At 33.0% G+C, this 20,623-nt stretch overlaps 1 long non-coding RNA gene across 1 annotated transcript; it reads left to right on the forward strand.

Annotated features, from left to right (window-relative positions):
- The first annotated feature begins 1,112 nt into the window (after positions 1-1,112).
- On the forward strand, positions 1,113-19,720 carry LOC142984017 (uncharacterized). The gene is made up of 3 exons (XR_012960125.1): positions 1,113-1,441; positions 13,725-13,945; positions 19,613-19,720. It is a non-coding gene; the product is annotated as an uncharacterized LOC142984017 (long non-coding RNA).
- Positions 19,721-20,623: the final 903 nt, after the last annotated feature.

Raw genomic sequence — 20,623 nt, forward strand, 5'->3', positions numbered from 1 at the left:
AATAGACAATTGAAAAACTTAAACTAATTACAAAAATCATTTTTCTCTTGGACTCAAGGCCTAACCCCTCCCTCATTACGGGAGGAGACCCTTGCCCAGCAGTGGGACAGTAATGGGTTAAATTTATTATTTATAAATTTATTTTTCTCTTTAATTTCACCGCAAGAGCTGCACGGGTCAACTCATAAGTTAAAATATGATAAAAACTATCAAAAATCCAGACGTAAATTTCAAATACTCCTAAATTACCGTTACTAATAAAATGAATGGTTCAAATGATAGCCCGAGGTGTGGAACGAAGACATAGGTGTATTGCCGGCTGCAACCCTTCACCGCTCGTGAGAACCGGTCCGGCGAGAATGCAAATCAGGCCTATTGTACCCCCCTGGACAATTCTTCGCTTTTTAATTGTTGTTTTTTGCGGACCGTTGGACATTATTTTGTATGTCGATGGGAATTGTCGATGAAATTGTGAAGATAATTTGTTTAAATTTTGTGGGATTTTTTATGTTCAAATAATTAGGATTTAAGTTTTAATTCTATCGTAAGTGAGACATTAGTTATAGGAATAGATTAAAAATACTATCTCCATTTTGTTTGTTTTATTGTGAAAAAATAATATCATAACATTAAAGCAAAATAATTTAAATAAGCAGTGTGTACCAACTCTTTTTATTCTGTAATACCGACTGTAACATAAAAATATAATTTTGGAATTACGTCAATCAACTTATGTAATAGTGAAAAAAAATTTGTCAAACTTAAACTTATTTCAAGCATTATAATTCAAACCTATTCTAATACATTAATGTATAATATCATCGACACACACAAAACTATCGACAAACTCACCCCATCCCTAATCGTAACGTCCCGAAAACCGGTCAGGTCAGTTCCGCAAAATTCACAATAGCCGTCCTTTGGATACTTAAATAGGTCCAAAATATTATAATGCGTTTTTTATTATTACTTTTTTAGTGAAAGGTATTCTATTATGTCCAGTTGGCACCCTTCGTTCTTTTGTGTTGGCCCTTAGGGCAAGATAACCGGTAAGACAGCTTTTTGACCCACCTCGCGATTTAGGGTTAAGTTCAGTTCCATTTTGACCATGAACGGGTTGTGTGTGTTTGTAAAGTTGAAATTATAACGGTTAATTATAAAAATTTAGTTTTTGGCGAAAATTTAATGCGTTTTTTTTCAAAATTAGTGTTAGATTTGATATCAAAATTGAAAAAATTGTGTCAAAGTCTTGTCCGAGAGACGTTATTTGCGGGTACTTATAAAAGAGGTCCTAAAAGAGGATCTTTGTTTGTGCAAGTTAATTGATTTGAAGGAAATCGCCTTCAAGCCTTAGAAAGGGCCGGTCAATTGCTTTCTGCGCTGTGTTCTTTATAGAACTGAAGAGAGTGGGAAAGAATGAAAAAAATAACAACAATATTTGGTGAGTAATCCATTTATTTTTAAAAAGTATAATACGTTATTGTAATACAAGTGTACAGAACTCATTAATGGTACTATAAGATCACAACATAAGGCAACCCGAATTGATAATCTCCGTCCTTTTAGAGTCGGTTAAAAATTACATACATATATTATAGTTGAATCCGTAATCAATATCAAAAATTAAAATTCAATGAAAAATCTTATTTTGACAACAATTTTATTCAAAACTTTTTTTTTTCTTCCAACTAGTACAAGTCTTCACAACTCACGACTTCTAATAGTAAAAAAATTTCAACCCTTATTATAACATTTCAATATAAACCCTCCCCCGCGTCGCTATTGATTATATTTTTAAAAGCACCCCTCATTGGGGCACCCGGCGGCATTTTTGTGTTCAATTCAAAAGGTTTTTCTGTCGTGGGCGTCTTCACGGGGTGGGGGTGGCTTTCAATATGGCCGTTGTCTTAAAAAATATTCTTACTTTATGGATTCCTTTTGAGAGGGAATTTTGCTTGTTATTTTTTGTATTTGCGTATTATTTAATTATGATTTTTTATTTCTGCAGTAAAAGTAAATGAATCAATAGACTGATTTGATTATTCCATAAAAGTCTCTCCTAAAAATACATTGGGAAGAAAACGATGCATGCGGATGGAAAATTATTTATGACGACATAGTATTTAATTTTATCTTATAAACTATACCAATTACCAATAACTAACTGCGTATTAAGAAGATTTTTAAGTTTCTTTTCTTATTATTCATTAAGTGATCTTTCTCGAAATGTAATATTACTACTTCATGCCCGCGGCTCCGTCCGCTTAGACTATACTTTGATAAATGAAAACACGGATAAAACCACGGGCGAAATCTAGTTTTTTGTAACTAATATGTTATTGTGGAACATGAGTTGCAACACGGCTAAGTTTCATCAAAATCAGTTCAGTGGTTTTGATGTAATTGAATACCAAACATCTATCCGAACGCATATGTGCTTGTATCATATAAGAGAGAATGGGTCATAATTTTCCCCGTTTTTCTCTTTTTTTACTGGTACTCTACTCCTATCGTTCGTAGCGTAATGTTATATAGCCAACAGTAAAATAGTTTTTCAATTCGCACCAATAATTCCTGAGATTAGCGCGTTCAACCAAACAAACTAAAGAATATTATAAAATTAGTATAGATATAGGTCAATTTATCGGCATCAACAAACACTATCAATGACAATTACGTCTTGCCGTTGAGTTTTGCGCAAATTTTTCAACTTGTCAGGAGTTTGGGGCCGGGTGGTGAACTTTTCAAAGCCAATTTACTCCTTAATGGGAGTCATTTGTTTGTTAAAAACATTCGAGAGATATCGTTGAAGACTTCAAGTTGGCTGCTGTTTATCTAAACATTTAAAAATTGGAGTGTTTTTGATGTTAAAAGCTTATGGAGTGAGGTTTCGTGATTTGTTGAGGCGTTTGTTTTGGGAAGAGGTTTTTTATTTATTTGTTAGGCTCTGGATGTTAGTATTAATTTTTCATGTCTTATAATGTGTTGTCGTATTGGTGTAGTGAGTCAATTTTATCATAGGCAGTAGGTATATTAATATTAATCAACTATAACGTTGGCTTCACCAACTAAGTTGAATATAGACGTAAACAATAAATAATGTAGGAAAAAAGATAGTTATGTAACTAAACTATCTTATTTCTTTTTTTTCGAAAACATAACTCAGCGCTAACTATAGTAAAATGTCTTCGAAAAGAAATGATTGCCGGCTGATATCTTGCTATAAATAAAACATAATATATATTAATATCACAAACGAATTTTAATAAATAAATACAAAGAGAGATACAATTTCGTTCGTAAACAAGAAGCGCCCTCCTTTTAAAAGATTAAACTTTGTCCTCGTTTAAAAACCAAATCCATAAACCTGCAATTCCATTTTCAAATCCTTTCAAATTTCGAAAACACAAGATGGCGGCGATCATTAAAATTTTCTCTTAAAACTCGGGGTCCCCTAATTAAAAAATCGTGTTGAGTCTCAAATAAAATCAATTCCGCCCCGTTTTCACCCCTAGAAGGCTCCGAGGAGTTTTTCTTACCCCTTCACCTTTCGTAATTATATTTATGTAATGATCGCCAACTTTTGATGGACTCTCTACTTTACATTGTAGATTTTTGTGTTATATCCTTGGAATATAGGAAGATTGCGTTACGAATTGATGCAAGAAAATTAAGAATAAAAAAGTAACTTGTTATAAAAATTGTTAAAAAAAAATATTGCTAGGTACCAAACATTTTATCTACGTATTTGTACACATAAAACAAGATCTATTAATGAAGTAAATATGAAAAGAATACTATTTATAGTTAACTATTAACATCCAAAACTTGTCCATGCGTATGGTGAGTTTTTGCACTAAATTTTTAAATTTAGGTCATAACACATATTTAGTTCGCACATATTTTTTATAGAAAAATGTTACCTTGCTTTATTTCAAACAAAAATATTATTCAACACCAGTAGAGTAATTTTAATGATTGAAATATAACTTCGTCTTTGTACAAATATAGTGACGTAGTTTTACTTAAAGAGTTAAGTATATATTCTTTAGAACTCATAAGTTAACTATATAAATAAGTCATTATTAGTAACAAAATAAATATTAATACTGAATAATATTGGTATTTTAAACTGAAACAATAATAAAACGTTATTTATAAAGGATTTTCTTCAATAACTCTTTGGCGAAGCCTTCATAAAAGGGCCGTCTGGAAAGATTAATATTCAAAAATCTCCAATATCAAGAAAGGCGAAAAATATTAATTTTAAGGGTGGTTGCCACCCTTTAGAAGTACTTTTTTGACGCCCACTAACCCTTTTTTCGAAAGGGGGTGCATTTTGCAATTTAAATTTTATCTCTTGGTAATGAGTGAGTCGGAAATAAGAGTGAATCTAAGAACAACTGTTAGATAAAAGGGGGTTGTTTACCCCCGTGTTTCGGGGGAAAAAATGTTGGAGAAATGTTTACACCGAGAGCCGTTTTGGACTGGTTGAAGTGAATTATGACATGACGATTTTTTCCAATATGATTTTGTAGACTTGTGACCGTCAACCGTTAACTGCTATCTTAACATGTCATAGCATGGCGCTTATCTTAGTTAACCAAAATTTTGATGTATTCTTTTTTATTACCGAATTAGAATAAAGTTTTTTAATGTTCTGTAGTTTGTACTTCCCATTATTTTTACACAGCCCGTTTCATTTTTGGGTTTAAATAAATGACAATGTTTATAGTGTAAAGGAAAGATCTTAAGTATTCCTGAGTTAAGTATTTATTTATACCTATGTAACGATGGACATTATTGCGTTCTCACGTCATATTTTTGTACTTTCAGAATATAAAGATGGTATACTTACTTTATGTGTATATCTTTACTCCCCCTAATTTCGAAAAACCTTACAAACGACCATGATAATTTGTCAAATAACGAAAATAATTCGATTCCATTCGAAGTCATTAGTAGCGATTCAAAATGTTGAGGCCGTGTCAAAAGGAAGATAATTTTATTTCAACAATTTCTCTGAAAAGTTGATTGAGTGTATTTGAACTTACTACAGCACAAATATGTGTATTTATTTATTAATTATAATTATATAGGATTCGAAGAAACCTGCTGAGAAAATTGTGATAAAAATATAATTTCGAACTGATTTTCTTGTTACTATGAAGCTTGTTTACGTGTTTGTATGTTTTATTGGTCGTCCTTGAACTAAATTACATTGGGTTTTTAGTTCATAACGTTATAATAACATGTCTAATCTAGATATTGTGTTCATTAATAAAATAAGTTATTAATATGTTGATTGAAGTGAATGGTGGCTCTAAGGCTTATTATGGGACCACATTTAATTTCTATTAGGCATAACCTAAAAATATACTTAAAAAAACATGATTGTTTACGAAATTTTTATTTCGTTTAGATGCGTTACTTTAAATTTAATAAATTAACCCAAATTAATTGTGTGCTACAGACCGAAAACTAAAAAAGTAGTACAATATCCTTTTTATTTAAATAAATAATTTACAAAAACAACATCAATCATTATAAGCCTTAATCTGGAGAGCTAAATACCTCGGCGTCAAACACTGAAAATTAAAAAGTTAAACGTTTAAAACCAAAATGGCGGATGGAATAGTTTGAAGTTTGCGAGCGAAAGTGTTCGGCAACTTTTTAATTTGTGAACGGACTAAGGCGAAGTGATACTGGCAGCGTATAGCGGGCAACTGAAACCTCTTACATAAAGTATAAAAATTTGCGACGTCTCTATAGATGAGAATATGATGATTTTTTTATGACTAACTGTACGCAACGTTTAAGATTGGTGCAGTTGTTGACCCGTCCAAAATAATATCAATTTATAAACTTCAAAATTTATGAAGCAAATAGTATTTTTTTACGCTTAAGTTCAAATAAATTACCAAAATCAGATAGTTGTGTCATATTTCATGACGATATCGTGTTTTTTTCTACTCTAATATAGTAAAGTAATGAAACTAGGCTACACTTTTATTTTCTTAGAAAACTTATCGAACCACATTTTCTATTAGTTAGAAAACATTCTGAAGCTGCTCTTTTTCAAAGAATAGTATCAAGTATCTCAAATTCCCGCTCACAATGGCACCTTTACTTAACTCGTCGCATTTTTCATCTCTGTAGTCAGCTAGTTCGAAGGTAAGACTATTAACAGTCCAACTTTAAACTCACGGAACCACTGCAAAAACTTCAAGAAAAACACAATTTCACGGCTATTAAACTGGACATTTTATTTTTATAATTTTAAAACGTGTGCTTATGATAATTTTTTTTTTGAAGATGTTATAATTCCTACTTTACAATATTGTTCAGTATTTACGTGCGTATATATAACTGACCGCCATAGTACGATTAAAAAAAATTGTTTTCTTCTTGGCCAGCTTAATTAGGTACTAGTGAATTATGTACCTTTGCCTACAAAAAAGAAGTCTTTGAATTCAGAACATTTAGTGCGATTTTAGCGGCTAATTATGTTGAGTTCTTCTTTCAAATATTTAAATGTCTTCGTCAATTAGTGTAATTTTTATTTTTAGTATTCTGACCTTTTACAAAATGGAGTTTCAGACTTGAAAATGTATTTACCGTTAAATAGGACCTATGGGTCATCGGAGGCAAACGCGATTATTGCTTTCTGTGAACTATAATATGAACTTCCGGCGGAAGCCCCTGTCGAACCGGAACCCGCCCATTACGTCACATCCGCCCGAGCGCCTGAAGCTGAAAGTTTACGGAATTAGAGCAATTTTTCACGTTCACCCACCGAAGAAGTGAATTTAAACTAACTTTAAGTATAATTTGCTTGAATCATTAGGGGGTTATTAGACTGAAATACTTAACCTTTATGTACCTACTGAAATACGCCGTATTTACAAATACATACATACTACAGCCACGAGTGATAGAAACTTTTATATTCACGTTAGAATAGCTAGATAAGGACTGATGTTAAATTACTAAATTAAAACCCATTTAAATTAAAGACAATACTAAAAAGGCATCAAAAGTGTTACTTAACTTACACATATTTATGTTAAGAAAAACTTCAAAGAAACAACAAAAATGTGAAAAGTATTCAAATTCACACCTTACGCAATGTCCATTAAAACTACTAAATACCAATTAAGAAATTATTCGATTTGAATAACAAGCAAAATAAACTAACATATCAGCTCTCGATAGTTATATTAATATCTAGCTTCTGCCCGCGACTTCGTCTGCGTGAAAAGATTTCCTGGACTAAAAAGTATCATATGTGTTAATCCAGCTTATAAGCTATCAGTGTACCAAATTCCATCATAATCTACCCAGTAGTTTTTCCGTAAAAGAGTAACAAACATCAATACTAACAAAAAGATATTATTAAGGTAGGATAAAGCAAAAAAGATCGCATATTTTTTTCAGAACTAGAGTACGAAAAAAGTCACCCTTTTTTGTTGTTAATTTTTATATAAATCTATGTAGACGGGGCTGATCACGGTACCTAAGGGTGGCATTCAAGTTAAGGAGACGGAGTTTTTAAAAGGGGTAAAACACCCCATTTTATTTTTTATCGCCGTCAAATTATTATTGGTACGGTTACTAGAAAGTACGCGATGAGCGTACTTTTGAAATGATAACGTTTTGTAAAGTAAAATATGGATATTTTATTGCTGTATGGATAAGTAAGAAGAACCTAGGCTACTATAGATAACGTACAATAGTTGTTATAAATGGGTTACTATAATAAAGCAACTCGAGTATAGTAAAACTCTCCTGTTTTACAAGAATTTGTTCAGTTAAAATATTATGCCACCAAAAACATTCTGTAAAAACCTCAAGTCTCGCAGCTCAGTCTTTCTGGCGTAAAAAGTGGTGAGATCTATATAATACCAAGTCGATTAATCTATTTCGTCTCTACTTAAAGGACCTTCTGTCTTAAGTTATTACATAAGTTATTATCATGCCAATATTAAAAATATTTTACGTTTTGAAATTTTAAATATACCGTGTTTATGCAATGAATAATTAGTTGCTGAAAATTCAGGCTTCTTGTTTTATCCACAACGACATTATAGGGGGGTCGAAAATAGCCCGAATTGCTTCGAGAAAAGGATGGTACGGCCGTGCCTCTTTTTTTTGCTCGACTTGCGGGGGCACTTCCGTGCCCCCAGATATTTTTTGCATTTGCTATCTAGCAAGGCTCATAAGTTAATCACTTTCTTATTTACTCAATGTCCTTTAAAGCGTATCAAAGTTTAATTCCTCTAAATGTATCAAATCACGCAACTAACACCACATTAGGATAAAACAAGTACAAATATCAACATTCTAATAAGATTCCACCAAACACACACATAGCAACCAAAACCTATTTCAAAGAAAGTATCACTTCACTAGCACTCTTAAAAAAGTTGACATTCAAACAAAGACATTCTAAATTTAAAAAAAACACAATGCCAGCCAGTACTGTCACCCGTACCTCCCTCTAGTAGGTGGCAACAAAACTTATTCCTCGGACCCCAAGATAGGGAGAAAAATAAATCTAAATTGGCCCAATCCTTTGAAATCCCCCAGTTTTTCTGCTGTGTCGTTTCCAAGAATAATTGTCGCGAAGAAACTTGAGAAACTAATTTTTGTCAAACAATTTTCTACTCTATAGCTATATAAATAAAGTTATTTTTCGTTTGCAGGTGTTTGACGATTAAAAATGTTAATATCAAAACGTATTTTCAGTTCATTTTGAAAATAATTTATTTTATTTATGCCTGTTGTAGATTTTTGATTGAGATATAATTTGAGAAGGCTTTTAAATGGTTGATGGAGGATACGATTCTGTGAATTCTTTTAAGTATATTTAATGATTTTGTTTTGAAATATTTACGACTGAAATACCTACAAGAAAGGCTAACTAACCGAGTCTGTAACTAGGCCTGGTTATAACCAACAACAATGAGTTTTGCTTATAGCGTATACATATTATATTGTAATAGTTGATCCCATATTGCTTTACGCGTATTACCGTTTTTACCTTTTCATGCAGGTAATGCTTCTCATAAGTAGATTTCTATTATATAAGAACATTCATTTCAACTATTCCAATAAGAATCATTATTAGAAGTTTTCGCAACATAAAATAAGTGCAAAGTAAGTCATTTTCACTTATTTTATTGAGCAACATCTTTTGTATTTTTATCATACGATGTTCTCGACGCACTAAAGAATCCCTAAGAGACACAAACTTACTACGTAAGTAGGTATGTTGGTCAAGCTATTTAACTAAAAAATAACAACAAAGAAAACCCTAAATAAACCCTAAATAAAACTATAAATCTTTAACCCCCAACATATCTTTCTCTAAAACTATTGGACTAAAAATAAGCAAAGGAAGCCTTGCAAGTTACCTATTATTGCCCCTACAACATAAAATATCAAATCCCAAACCTCGCTATTTGTTTTCCAAGACAAATACGACAAAAATATAATAAATAACACAATAAACAGTTGAAGGAACGCATTAATAAAATTGTACGGCTACATATTTGGTGCTCGCCGGAAACGGATGGAGACACACCAAGGCTCTGGAACTGTGCCAGGGAGACGGCGAATACGCTTTTGTAGGTTTTTTTAAACAAACAATAGGAATATATTGTTTTCTTGCCTTTTACCTTTTGTGTAGAACTTAGGAAAAACTGAAATTGTGTATTAAACTTTTTCAGTTTTTCTACTAAAGTATCTGTATAAGAAAGGTCATCATTAGGATCAAGAAAACTGTTACCGTTTCGACAATGTGGTATTCTTTTTTTATGTCTGGGATCTGACTATATACTTTCCTTTATTTTTTCACTCAATACACTGATGGGAAACACACCCCGTACAGTCAATATTTTGTTTATATTATACAAAGGTATTAATAATAAATAGCAAAATACACTTTAAATAGTTACCAAATCATTCAATGCATAAAAAAAGATCTAATTTCCAGAAAAAATGTTAAACATACTGTAGCGGCTCGCTACATACAACGACATCTACTGGGACCAGCGCGCAACCAACCACCACGCGCAGTGTGACTGACGTCACAAGTCCTAGATCGCGCTATCGAAGTTTGCACTGCAACTGACTATATATACAAGTTCCCGACTACAACAGTCGGGCAGCCTAGGCCCACCAGGCACGATCACCTCGCCTGGTCGGAGGATCCTCCCTTTGGTTGGAGGAACATGATCACCTCGTTCCTCCACAGTGGTGACCCCGACGTGACTGTTGTAGTCGGGAACTTGTATATATAGTCAGTTGCAGTGCAAACTTCGATAGCGCGATCTAGGACTTGTGACGTCAGTCACACTGCGCGTGGTGGTTGGTTGCGCGCTGGTCCCAGTAGATGTCGTTGTATGTAGCGAGCCGCTACAATACTTTCAAATTTATACCTAAACTGAGAGTTAAAAACAATAATTACAATCATGTTTCAAAAACTCAAAAACATCCAACAAAACATTGTAACGAAGCAAGAAACAAAAAAACTTGGCAAGAAATTACAAGGACTCGTAATTGTAAAACATCGTACCTGTCTAAATGGACATTATTTTTCTTGTTACAAGGAGTTTCTCTTGCCGAGCTTAAATTAAAAACAATTATGAAAGGGGGCCGCCCCGGGCGAGGCGAGATGAAAAATTAAGACAATTAAAACACGGCCTGGCTACAGTTTTATATAACTATGTAGTGTAAGCTAAGATGAAAATTAGTAACGAAATTTTTGAGATAAAAATACGACTTAGAGTTGATTATTCATTACTAGCTAATTTTATTTAAGGATAAGCTCGTTTCTTCACATTTGAGATATACACACCTAGCATGTGTGACAAGAAATACATAGGTATATAGTCAAATTATATTGCTCTAGGCCCGATGACCATAGAGGTTAGGCAGTGACTAAAAAATTCTTGCTTGATTCTTCTGATTCGTTCTTATTCATACATGTTGTCCTACATCCATGGTCATTTACGAAAACTACGCACATGGACGTTCTAAAGAATGAATACAAAGCTTTATACAGTTATATAGACTAAGTAATAACTCAAGCGGGATTTATTGCTTTTTTGCATTGTCAAGTAACAATGAAGAATTATAAATAATCGCGTAATTATTTTCAATTAATTCATTTCTGAAGAATAAACAAATACATTTGGCATATTAAATGCGAAACTTATAAAAGAAGCCGCCAATTCCATTAAAATTTCTTTAACAACATTCGAAGAGTTTTTCCTCTCCCTCAAAACACTTTCAACTCATTACAAATCTTCTCTCAAAGAAAAGTAATAAAAAACAGACCGATTACCTCGAGTCTAAGAAACAAATTAACATAACCACCTACAATAAGATAAAACGCCACCCCCCCACCCTTAGACAACAAAAAAAACTAGAAAAAGACAGAGATATGTATTGCTGTGGGGTAGAACGAGAGGGAGAATCGCCCCGCGAAAAATTAAGATTCAAATAGTAAGAAAATTAAAATTCGCGGAGCGGTCAGCTTTGCGTCTCGCTCGCTCTCCCCGTACTGTGAGCAACGACATTTAAATGAGGATCGGGTATTTTTCTTAGCAACTACGATTAAAAAAGCGTCTGACCATTTTTGGTACTTATAGCTCCCTCTGAAGTTATAGAATGAGACTTAACCTTCATATATTTAGTGAGTAGTATTTATTTTAAGTAGGTACTAGTCTTATTCCTTATTGTATGAGAATGTTATCGCGAAGCCCAACTCTATTAAGATTTTTTATAAGACAAGAAATCAATGTTAATCAAGTTCATGCGATAGAAGTATTAATTAAGTGCGTAAGAATAATAAAATAAAATTACCTATACTTTTAGAAATTGTTGATTAATTTCGTTAGTTTTAGTCGAAATAAAATAATAATGTACATATATTCTATGTTTATAAACAAGTCTGCATCAAAATCATTTAAATAGTGTATACATGAAAGTCTAACAAAATAGTTTCCAGCTTCATAAAATTAGCACTACTTCTGAACAAAATCTTAAAAACTTTTTTCTATCATTCGCTGTCTACAGTACCAATGTATACCCATCTCTGTCTAACAAAAAAAGATGGTGGTTGATCTGAGTTCCATCAAGAAGGGACGGAATGGTCTTATTGGAATGGTAATGACACTGTTTTGTAGACTCGACCCGATGTGGAATAATTAAAACTCACTACTATAGAATAAGTTTGAGTAGAGCTCGGCATTTTTAAGTAGGTCTATTTACATATTAGAGCTTAGTATTGAAAGATAATATAAAGTGTATGATAACTCATTGAGAATATTTTTTATTGGATTTCAATAACTGATCGGTAGTGGAGGATAGGTCGGCTACCGTCAAGCTTTTTTAATTGGTAGTTTTTCATAACCTTTTTTACCTATTTAAACTGTATTCATGATATGTGTTACTGAAGAAATTAAAAGATATTGTATTTTTATTTAAACGTAATTAAACGTAATTGACCCGTATTTTGATACCTGCATTCCGTCTAGATACATAACAAATGTGAACACGTAAGACCTCAAAACCTTATCCTAATTAAATAAAATGGAACGCCGTGGTCGAATTAATGAAAAAATATCAACGAAACAGAACTTAAGCAAATCCAAAGTATCACACGGTTTTTCCACATGCAGGTAGATAAAAACCAAACAACGCCATATACCACATAACTTAGTATACGCTAAAGAATGTTACTTGCTATGAAGCCTACATACTTCTTTTACTTCAGTCATATCCACCCAGTTTGTTATACATGACCGCAAGTTTCGAGTACGACGTACCTTTTAAGAAAACATCGTTGAAATGATGTATCAAATATTCTAACAAAACTCCAAAAAACCTACATTCAATCACATACGTAATCTTGACCTAAACAATATCTACATACTTAACTTACCCAGTTATCCCTCAATCAACCCTCTCTCAATACACAATATAAGCAAGTCATCCCCAATTTGAGTCAAGGTCAGCCCCTCACATGCACACCTACGCCGTAGCACCAACCGTAGCCACCATCTACGCCGTAGCACCGTAGCAGCAAATATAAACGATTTTTCTCAAAATAATTAAAACATCGCTTCGTCAAAATGTTGCTTGATCAAAGGGGGTAGTTTAAAAATGTCCCTCCTCCCCCTTTTAAGGGTGGGGGGTTCGTTTCTTTGTCCCGCGTTATCTATACAATTATTTGAAGAAAGTAAAGTCTCGCAAAAAGATAGGAAGGCTGGACCTCGCCAAAGTAGGGAGTGTCGCCTCTTTTGCAATATTTATAATATTTTGTTTTTATCAGTAGATATTTTTGGATTCCTTTTATTCTGTATATAGATGTTACGTATTAGATGTGTAATAATTGTCTTTGGAATAACTTCAACAAATCTGAAACTCAAAATTTACACCTTGTTTACTATATTCTCAAGCAAACGTTTGTGACATTGTTATGATATAAAATTGAGAGCAACGCCTTTGCTAGTACAATCGCATCTATGTATATCTTTTGTAATAAAAAACAAGAAGATAACCTAAATCAACATTTATACAATTGGACCAAATGTTAATAAAAATAGCTCTCATCGGTAAATACATCGTATTGATATAGACTAGAAACTATACGGAAACCTACCGTAAACTTATTCATATGAAAAATTAAACTAACAAAAATATTTAATTTTCAGGGCCACTAAAGAGCATCACTACCATCGCCGGACGCCCTACAAAAACGATCCGCGAAGGGGAGTCGTGGCAAAAATGACGCTCCGGAATAAAATAAACACTCGGCCATCATAACTAGACCTTCCTTCAACCCCTCCCCTTGAACAAAACACTTGCAAAGAGATGACAACCAGAGGTCTTTGAAACTGGTCACGATATAACGCTAAGAATCTATTGTATATAGGTAGGTACTGAGAGGTAAAAATTTATTGGTGTATAATTTTTTATTAGGTGTTTTTGGTTGTTTATAATTTTAAGATATTATTAATATAGTTTGAAATACATACATACCTACTCTAATAAATAATACAAAAATAAATGTATATGCGCAGATTTTGACAAGCTTTCACATTGTATAATTAGAATATAGCTGGTGTGACGCACTGAAACCTCAAACTATGCAAGGGAAAAAGTTTTATTGCGGTAATTCCCGTAGTAGATTTTTCTTTTTTTCATTTCAATTAGAATTAGCTGTTCATTCTACTCATTTATCGGTAAACAATCGATTAAAATGGGTTAAGAAAGCCAGCGTGGACAGTATGGACACCATAATCAGAAAACTTATTAGTATTTACGTGAGCGACTCTGTGCTTCAGTTGGTATTTAAAAAGATGCAATTGAAGTAAAATAGAAATAAATCATTATCAATATTAAGTAATTGCTATAATGCGTACATGATTTGGCCTTGTATTGAACTTGAAAGGAAAACTTAAGGTCAAAACATGTATGTTTTTATTTATTAAATTAGAATTTAAGCTTAAATGTTATAAATAGAACTATTCAGAACCACACTTGGTCAGTTTGGACTGGTCTGAACCCATAAATTTCAGTAGACTAAAAATCAAAAATGGTACCTATAGTAATAGGTTGAACTTACTTTTAAATAATCGATAGAATTATTTAAGAAAGGTTTTTAAAAGTATAATAACTTAAGATCAATTCTTAAATAAAATATTGTTCAAGAAAATATAAGTAACGACGTGAAAATTAACATAAATAATAGCTTTCAGCGATAAAACGAAGGTTTTTGATAAAAAGCGACGGACCGAGCTCCTGTTTCGTTAGGCCGTCCATTTTAACTAAATATATTATGGCAATTTCAAATAGACTGCTTCATTTTGTTTGTTAGAACGTTCAATATTTTGTTCTTTATTAATGCTTTTTTAAATTAAACGTTGATAAGCATAGTTCTGATGATTCGCTAAAAACAGTCTAATAAAGCTTTATAAACTGAAAGGTATCAATATTTCTTGTGTGCAAGATCATTAGAAATAATAGCATATTACTTAATTTCCCTCTAAACTTTAGTTTCATTGCAAAACCTGGTAGTTCAGAAACTATAAAAAAGATCTCATTGTATTTGTACGAAACTTTTTGACGAGAATCATCTCTAATCTCAAATGTCTTTTAGCTACATAATTTACACTGTTAAAAAAAAATATAGGTTATCGGAACATACATTTCCTTTAAAAGCTAAATTTATGATCATAGAATGTCCTAGAAATCACGGCTTCTAGCAAACTTTAGGTAACTAACTACCAAACAAAATTTCCATCAAAATATTTCTTTTACAAAACAAGTGTACTGTTTTTATAACGCAGAAGCATTTCTAACACTACAAATTAACTTTTCAATTCAAGTAAAATTTTCATCGAGCGTCTAATAATTTTCTTCTCTTCTATACAATACAATAGTCATAACAATCGGTTGCTTAGTAGTTATAAAGGCGGCTGGTCACGAGCGGCATGAAGCCGACTTGCTTGGCAATTTCCTATCTAGCTGACAATTTCCTTGACTCACCCGATTTTAATATAAAACGAGTGAAAAAACATCGCATCGCCCTCGGCTTCTCTAGACGAGGTTATTGTTTTGTGGATACGACGATTTTAGTGGTAGGAAATTAGTAGGTATTGTTTGTTTTTGCTTGAATTGATTTGTAGTTTAAACTGTAGGTATCTAACTGAATTACAGTAGACTAAGTTAAAACGAATCGAAATAGATAATTTGTACTGAATTATGTACAGGTTGTTTTTTTTCGCTGTAAATGATTTGTTGTTCAAACCGTATGCAACAGTAGCCGAAGTAAAATGATGATGAAGTTTAAATTACATTAAGCTGGTATATATTTTTTGCTGTATGCCACTTTTATTTGGGAGGCAAGAAATCTCAGAAAGTTTAAAACTCGAATCTTTTAAGCGTTTTTAAAACAGTTCTAAAATAGTAGAAGGAAAAAGTAAGGACACCCGGAAGATTTGCAAAAGTAAAAATTGAGAACTTTCTCATATCATATCTAAATGGGAAAAGAATAAACACCTAAGTACTTCATAAATCTAAGGAATACCTACAAATGAAAACAACGAGAAGGTCGTATCCATACAAAACAACCGTTCCTTTCAAAATGGCTTTGGCGAGAGAAAGAAAAGTGGTTCGCGATGGCCGCCACCCCTCCCGCACCCCTCCACCGTACCCCCCTCGCCCCCCCTCCGTGTTATTTTACAAAAGATGCTGTTTTATTCAACTCTCCATTGTATTTTTGTATAAAATACATAGCGAGCTTATAAAAACGGCTTTTCTTGGCAACGTACAACGAAATGGATATTTTGTTCATTGTACAATTCTTTTGAAGTTCATTAAAGGTTGAATTTTAATGTTTATTTTAACTACAGTTGAACGATAACTCTTTGTACTTATGGTTAACTTAATGGTGAGACTGAGCCGCATAAGCAGTCAACAATACTTTTAAAAAACTATGCATAAAAAATGTGTGAACAGCACGAGTAGGTATCTGTTCTGAGTCTGGTTGTTAATTTATCTATATAAGTATATATTTAGAAGTATAGTAGTAAGCTTATAATTTATTTGGTTAGCATAGTACGAGCTCTGCTTGGTTTGGAATCAAAAGACCGTGTGTAAGTTGTTCAATAATATGTACCTACAGTTTATTTTATTTTATTAATATAGGTTTTAGTATGTAGGAGTTGACTTGACGTAAAGGTTAAAAGTTGTGCAAATGCTAAACTTAGAAAGTTGCCGCGAAGTTTTTATGGTGAATCTTTCCGATTCCGTATATTATTAAGTCAGGACTTCAGGAGTGAGACATTATGGTTTTTCTAGCGGCTTGTGCGTAACATTTTAAAAGATAAGTTGTTTTAGTCATATTAATGAGAACTCTTAAAACAAAAGATTAGATGTCGATTAAAACATTCAATGTCAGCAATAATGCGTATTTACCTATCTCAAAGATTTTTTTATGGCTAAATATCTTTTTAAAACAATTTATTGTTTTATGCTTGCTTAGCAATAAAAATAAGTAATGAAACAAAGTAAAGTTAAATTAATAATCTTTCAATTCGCTCCTTGAATACAAAAGGGTCACAAATCGAAAACTATAAATTTTACAGGAGAGCCAAAACAAATTTTTGAAACTGTTTTTTTATAATATTTTATATATTTATTAATTAAATATAAGATGTTAATATATCATTAGATGCGTATTTTTTAGCTTTATCTATCTACGATATAAACTTTGTAAAAGCTGTTACCTTTTAAGAAAAAAAAACATATAAGTCCGTTTTGCATTCAAAATTTGAACCAATATCATGAGAAATATGTCAAAAATTAAACACAGTTTTGCAAATAAAAATGGTTTATTCTACATTTTTTGGTAAAAAACCGTATCAAAAAGTTAAATCTTATTAGTAAATAAAACCATAAGTGAATAGACACCAGGAAAACATTGTATTAAACAATCTAAATTAAAAAATCTTTACTTATTATTAAATAAGTAATATAATAGAGATCAACTTTGTGCGTAACTTTCATTATTCAGTAAAATTAAACATCAATCATCATCATCAATCAATGGGTAACGTGACGGGTAGACTGAGTGCAGCAGGAGTATTAAAGAAATAAGATAATAGAAAAGTTTTATGAGTTTAATAAACCTTTATATTTAGCATTCGTGGATTATTCCAAAGCTTTTGGCAGCATCAGTCATTCCGCCACAGAATCATCACTCCATAACCAAGACCTTAAGAAGATACTATGTAGAATCGAAGCTACATACATCAAACTCATCAAAGCAATATACAACAATCTCTCTAAATCCAAAGAAGCGTGAAACAGGAAGACCTGCTATCTCCCAAATTACTTACCAGCACCCTTGAAAAAATTTTCAGGAGCCTGGCGGCAATCAAAAGGCATTGTTGTTAGTGGCAAACAGTTAACAAACCTTCGTTTTGCAGACGACATTGTTCTTTTCTCTTCCTTTGCATTGGAACTCGAATCAATGCTCAAAGATCTGAGCACGGCAAGCCTTCAGATTGGACTAAGTAAGAACCGGACAAAAACCCAGGTTATGACCAACAACACAAAACGTAGGGTCGAGGTAGGCGGGCACGTCATACACTATGTCGACGAGTACACTTACTTGAGCCAGATAACCTCTTTTAACAACCGACGGGACAAAGAGTTGGACAAACGTGTCACAAGTGCCTGGAAGAGCTCCTGGTCCATGAAAGAGCTAATGAAAGGTAACCTTCTACTGTCACTAAAGCGGAAGCTCGTCAAAATGTTTATACTACCCGTCCTAACCTACGGTGCCCAAGTATGGTCCCTTACGGAAAGTAGAAACCGAAGGTTACCCAGAGAGCGATGGAGCGTAGTATATCAGATGTAAGAAGAACAGATCACGTCCAAAATTCTATACTGCGCTCCCAAACTCGCATAGCCGATTTAAGGAAGAAGACCGCCAAGTTGAAATGGCCGGCCACATTATCCGCATGCATCCGGAAACGTGGGCCCGCATATTTACCAACTAAATGCCAGAGGATGGTCATCGCAGACGCGGGAGACCTAAACGGAGATGGCGTGATGACCTAGACGCATTTGAAAAGGTCTAGTCGGATCTTGCCGCTAAAAGGGCGATTTGAAAGGGCAGGGTCGCTCCTTGCCTTTCCCTGCATCAAAATGTTAAATTTTGTTTTGAAAATTTTAACGAAAACTTAAATTATTATCATGCCAAACGGCCATATTTATGGCCTTTCCATTCTAGCATGCTAAAAATAATTATTTATTCCACAATAATTTAATGCAAAAGGGACGTATTTCAAAATATGCTACTGTTATATTACAAAATATAATAACAAATACTAGTGTTTGAATGCAAAACGGTAGTTTTCAGAAAAATGGCACTTTTGTATTACAAAATATGGTAACAAATACTATAGTTAGAATGCAAAAAGGACGTTTTCCAAAATATGGCAGTTTTGTATTGTAAAATATAATCACATTAACTTGAAATTTTGCACCCAACACAGACGTATTTTGGATTGTGGCTTTTTTTCACGCAACTGACGAGCATTTGCGTTGAATCTCCGGGCGCGACTCACAAAGTGGCTGTTTTGCACTGACATTGCCTGTCAAAGTGAGCTAATGCAAAAAGGGCAGTAAGTCAGTGCAGCCATAATATAAGCTAAAACGATGGGTGTTTTTTTTTTACTATAAAATATAGCCGGTTCAGGTGTCATTTTTGCAATAAAACGATTTTCATTTTTTTTTGAGTTGTGGCCCTTTTGCATTGAAGGAGCGAATTATGACATCTTGAGTTAAATTATATTTGCTACAAAGAAGTAGAAGGATCATTCTTAGCACGACGCCGTGAATCGAATTTCGGGTGGCTGTTGATTGGTAACAAACTAAGGTTTGAAAACCTGGGAAATTATTAACATTATACTTAATATGTGTATGGGTTCTTAATGAATCGGAAAGACTTTAAAGTGTATGAGTTATTAAATATCACCACAGAATTAAAAGACCGTCCGCTTAAAGTTTGAATTTTCTTTACTTTCAGATTTACATCATCATCAAGTCAATTCAATAGGTCTGCAGCATCGAAAAATGAAATTTATTGAAGAACGAGAATAAATACTAGGTATCATTAAAATAATAAAATACCTTTTTTGCTGTTATTCATATCCTGAAACCTAATAGAAAATGTATGTGTAGTGTTTAAAAACAAAATATATATTATTCATGAACAAGAAATCGATGGTCAATCTTGACTCTACATTGATAGGTATTTTTACGCAGTTGTATTGTACAATCTTCTTAGATTACTTACTTAGACATGATAGTTTGTTTTTCCATCTGGGAAAAGTCTAGAAACGCCGCGAAGGCGATGGTAAATAAAAGTAGTATATCAAATGGTTTTTAAAGTATAATGTTTTTGTTGAAGCTACAAAATACTATTTACATTATTGTCTCCATGTTATTACAATATACTATTTTTATAATAGCTTGTTCCTACAAAACGACAGGTGAGGCAATACACACTATTTCTACTCATTCAACTAGTGGTCTGTAACTACACAACCTTATACTGTTGAAGAACTTTCAAACAATCTCAAACCTACAATTGAACTTCAAATAGAACCTTCTAAAAAGCATATAACAAGTAAGTATTTACACAAATCCCACAGATATTCGTACTTCAATAACCTAAGCCAGTCTCAAGCACAGAATAAATATAATAACGTCTGCTTTTAAGGCTTTCCTACCAAAAGCCTTTTTCCTTTTCGATTGATTTGTATTCGCAAAGATAAGTAATTAGGAGCCCACTCCGGGCCGAATCCATAAATCCAGGGGTAGGGGGAGAAAAAAGGGGGTGTTCTTCTTATATTTAAATATCGAACCCCTTCCGGGTAGGTGCCACGGTTTTTCCAGTAAAAGGGGTAAGTGACAGAAGCAGGGAATATAGACTTGTGTAGAGTTGATCGGAGTGACGCACTTACATATTTTCCAGGGCTTTTTTTTCTAACTATATGAAATAAGGATGGGGCAATTGTAGATTAAAGAAATAAGT

This window comes from Anticarsia gemmatalis, chromosome 25, assembly GCF_050436995.1.
Source record: "Anticarsia gemmatalis isolate Benzon Research Colony breed Stoneville strain chromosome 25, ilAntGemm2 primary, whole genome shotgun sequence".
Taxonomy (NCBI): Eukaryota; Metazoa; Arthropoda; class Insecta; order Lepidoptera; family Erebidae; genus Anticarsia; species Anticarsia gemmatalis.